We start from the raw sequence: 4825 nt of genomic DNA on the forward strand, positions 1-4825 counted from the left end.
ATGCATTAACACGCACAAAGGACTGTTTATTTACCACAGGTGCCCATTTGGAATTTGTTCAGCTGCAGCAATATTCCAGAGGAATATGGAAAGTCTACTGAAGTCCGTTCCCAGAACCGTCGTGTTCCAAGATGACATCCTGATCACCGGTCGTGACTCCAAGGAACTTCTGAACAACCTGGAAGAGGTTCTACTGCATTTGGACAGAGTGGGACCCAGACTTTAACGCTCAAAGTGACACCATGGCACCGGAGGCCGAATTCCTCAGAAGGAAAATTGCCGCTGATGGCATCAGACCTACTGACATGAAAACCAAAGCCATCAAGAATGCACCCAGAATGCAGAACATGACGGAGCTGCATTTGTTCCTGGGTCTATTCAACTACTTTGGTAACTTCCTACCTAAATAGAGCATCTTACTTGAACCACTGCACATGCTATTGAGAAAAGGCAACAACTGGGTGTGGGGCGCATTGCAAGACAGAGCTTTCGAGAAAGCCACCAATCTGCTTTGCTCCAACAAGCTGCTGGTACATTATGACCCATGTAAACATTTAGTTTTGGCCTGTGACGCATCGCCATTTGGAACTGGTTGCGTGTTACAACAAGCCAATGAGTCGGGGAAACTTCAACTTGATGCGTATGCATCCAAAAGTTTGTCTAAAGCAGAAAGAGCCTACAGTATGGTAGAACGAGAAGCTTTACCGTGTGTGTACGGTGTTAAAAAGATGCATCAATACCTGTTCGGTCTGAGGTTTGAATTAGAGACTGATCACAAGCCGCTCATTTTGTTGTTTTCCGAGAGCAAAGGTATCAATACCAGCGCTACATCCTGCACCCAAAGGTGGCCGCTGACATTATCTGCCTATGATTATGTCATTCGCCACAGACCTGGCACAGAGAATTGCGCCGATGCTTTGAGCCGGTTGCTGTTGCCCACACCGGAGGTGGAAACGCCACAACTGGCAGATTTAATGTTAATCATGGATGCTTTTGAGAGTGAAGGTACCCCTGTCACAGCTCAACAAGTTAAGACATGAACCAGCCAGGATCCGATATTATTGGTGGTAAAAGGTTGCATCCTCAAAGGGGATTGGTCTGCCATACAAGCATAAGATAAGAATTAGGAACAGGAGTAGGCCATCTAGGCCCTCAAGCCTGCGCCGCCATTCAAAAAGATCATGGCTGATCTGGCCGTGGACTCAGCTCCACTTACCCGCCTGCTCCCCGTAACCCTTAATTCCCTTATTGGTTAAAAATCGATCTATCTGTGATTTGAATACATTCAATGAGCTAGCCTCAACTGCTTCCTTGGGCAGAGAATTCCACAGATTCACAACCCTCTGGGAGAAGAAATTCCTTCTCAACTCGGTTTTAAATTGGCTCCCCCGTATTTTGAAGCTGTGCCCCCTAGTTCTAGTCTCCCCGACCAGTGGAAACAACCTCTCTGCCTCTATCTTGTCTATCCCTTTCATTATTTTAAATGTTTCTATAAGATCACCCCTCATCCTTCTGAACTCCAACGAGTAAAGACCCAGTCTACTCAATCTATCATCATAAGGTAACCCTCTCATTTCTGGAATCAGCCTAGTGAATCGTCTCTGTACCCCCTCCAAAGCTAGTATATCCTTCCTTAAGTAAGGTGACCAAAACTGCACGCAGTACTCCAGGTGCGGCCTCACCAATACCCTATACAGTTGCAGAAGGACCTCCCTGCTTTTGTGCTCTATCCCTCTCGCAATGAAGGCCAACATTCCATTCGCCTTCCTGATTACCTGCTGCACCTGCAAACTAACTTTTTGGGATTCATGCACAAGGACCCCCAGGTCTCTCTGCACCGCAGCATGTTGCAATTTCTCCCCATTCAAATAATATTCCCTTTTACTGTTTTTTTTCCCCAAGGTGGATGACCTCACATTTTCTGACATTGTATTCCATCTGCCAAACCTTAGCCCATTCGCTTAACCTATCTAAATCTCTTTGCAGCCTCTCTGAGTCCTCTACACAACCCGCTTTCCCACTAATCTTTGTGTCATCTGCAAATTTTGTTACACTACACTCTGTCCCCTCTTCCAGGTCATCTATGTATATTGTAAACAGTTGTGGTCCCAGCACCAATCCCTGTGGCACACCACTAACCACCGATTTCCAACCCGACAAGGACCCATTTATCCCGACTCTCTGCTTTCTGTTAGCCAGCCAATTCTCTATCCATGCTAATACATTTCCTCTGACTGCGCGTACCTTTATCTTCTGCAGTAACCTTTTATGTGGCACCTTATCGAATGCCTTTTGGAAATCTAAATGCACCACATCCATCGGTACACCTCTATCCACCATGCTCATTATATCCTCAAAGAATTCCAGTAAATTAGTTAAACATGATTTCCCCTTCATGAATCCATGTTGCTATTTCTTCCTTAATGATAGTTTCAAGCATTTTCCCCACTACAGATGTTAAACTAACCGGCCTATAGTTACCTGCCTTTTGCCTGCCCCCTTTTTTAAACAGAGGCGTTACATTAGCTGCTTTCCAATCTGCTGGTACCTCCCCAGAGTCCAGAGAATCTTGGTAGATTATAATACATCAGATTATAATATAAAGATATCAGCATATCCTTCTATTCTTTTCTCCCTATCTTGCTTCCCATGGTCTGTGTCTAGTGCATTTTTCCGCTGCTCTTCTTCACTGCTACCTGTGGCAGGAGTGCCTGAGGTGGCAGCATGCTGTGTGTCAGTATGAGCCTCTTGGGTCTGTAGTGGGCCTGGTCTCGTGGGAGTTAAGACCTGAGCTGGAGCTGCAGCAGATTACACATCTTGACCTGCTGTATGGGTAGACTGCCCCAAGCTGCTTTCTGAAAGAAAAGAAATGAACATACTTGCATTTATGTAGCGCCTTACACGACCTCAGGCCATCTCAAATCATTTACAGCCAATGCAGTGCTTATTTAAAGTGCAGCCAACATGGCAGCTAATTTTGCACACAGCAAGCTCCCACATACAGCTATGTAATAATGGCCAAATAATCTGTTTTTTGTGTTGGTTGAGTGATAACTACAGGACACCAAGACGAACTCCCTTGCAGTTCTTGTATGTCCACCTGAGAGGGCAACCAACTTGCGCACAGCAAGCTCCCACAAACAGCAATGTGATAATGACGAGATCATCTGTTTCAGTGATGTTGGTGAGGGATAAATATTGTCCAGGACACCAGGGAGAGCTCCTGTGTGAAATAGCGCCATGGGATCTTTTACGTCCATCTGAGAGGACAGACGGGCCCTTGGCTTAACGTTTCATCCAAAAGGTGGCACCTCCAACAGTGCGGCACTCCCTCAGCACTGCATTGTGAGTGTCAGCCGAGATTTTGTGCTCAAGTCACGGGAGTTGAGCTTGGTTCAACAACCTTCTGACTCAGAGGCGAGAGTGCTACCTATTGAGCCACGGCCAACACGTTCTGGAGGGATAGCGGGGGGGATAAACATGCACTGTTAACCTGAGAGACAGCGCCATTCCTGTCTTACCACTACTGTGCACTGGCTCTTTATGGCCACTAATCATAGAATCATAGAATCATGGAAGTTTACAGCACGGAAGGAGGCCATTTCAGCCCATCATGTCCGTGCCGGCCAACAAAGAGCTACCCAGCCTAATCCCACTTTCAGCTCTTGGTCCGTAGCCCTGTAGGTTACCGCACTTCAGGTGCACATCCAAGTACTTTCTAAATGTGGTGAGGGTTTCTGCCTCTAGAACCCTTCCAGGCAGTGTGTTTCAGACCCCCCACAACCCCCTGTGTGAAGAATTTCCCCCTCAAATCCCCTCTAAACCTCCTACCAGTTACTTTAAATCTATGCCCCCTTGTTATTGACCCCTCTGCTAAGGGAAATAGGCCCTCTCTATCCACTATATCTAGGCCCCTCATAATTTTATACACCTCAATGAGGTCTCCCCTCATCCTCCTCTGTTCCAATGAAAACAAACACAGCCTATCCAATCTGTCCTCATAGCTTCGATTCTCCACTCCCGGCAGCATCCTCGTAAATCTCCTCTGTACCCTCTCCTGTGCAATCACGTCCTTCCTGTAATGCGGTGACCAGAACTGCACGCAGTACTCCAGCTGTGGCCTAACCAGTGTTTCATACAGTTCAAGCATCTGCGGGAAAGATGAGTGTGAAGTGCCCTGAGACATTTTTAGTATTAAACGCATTATGTAAATTCAAATTAGTGTTGTTTTTATATGGACTGAGGGATAGTCTTCATCTGTATCCTGTGCTACTCTCCCCCGCCAGCTAATCTGGGGAGTTAGTTTACCAACTGAACCATGTTGGGAGCTCATATTTTTCCTTTAATTTCTTTTGTTGTTTTTAAGGTCAATAGGAATGTGCTGAGTAATAGTTAGTGCCTTAAGGGGAGGGTTAAAGGAATGTGTGAGACGATTATAGGAACAGGAGACGGCCCTTCAGCTCCTCAAGTCTGTTCTGCCATTCCATTAAATCACAGTTGATCTGTATCTTAACTCCATTCACCCGCTTTGGTTCTGTAAACATTAATACTCTTACCCAACAAAAAAATATCCATTTCAGTTTTGAAATTTTCAATTGTCTCCCAGCATCAGAAACTTTTTGGGGTCGAGAGTTCCAGCTTTGTCTAATATCCTGATATCATCTATGAACGGCCTGGCTCTAATTTTAAGGTAACGCCCCCCCCCCCCCACCCCCCTTGTTCTTGACTCTCCCCCACCAGAGGAAACAGTTTCCTCTATCGACCCTATCAACTCCTTCAATCATTTAAAAAACCGCAATCAGATCACCCCTTAATCTTCGATACT

This window comes from Pristiophorus japonicus, chromosome 12, assembly GCF_044704955.1.
Source record: "Pristiophorus japonicus isolate sPriJap1 chromosome 12, sPriJap1.hap1, whole genome shotgun sequence".
NCBI classification, from domain to species: Eukaryota; Metazoa; Chordata; class Chondrichthyes; family Pristiophoridae; genus Pristiophorus; species Pristiophorus japonicus.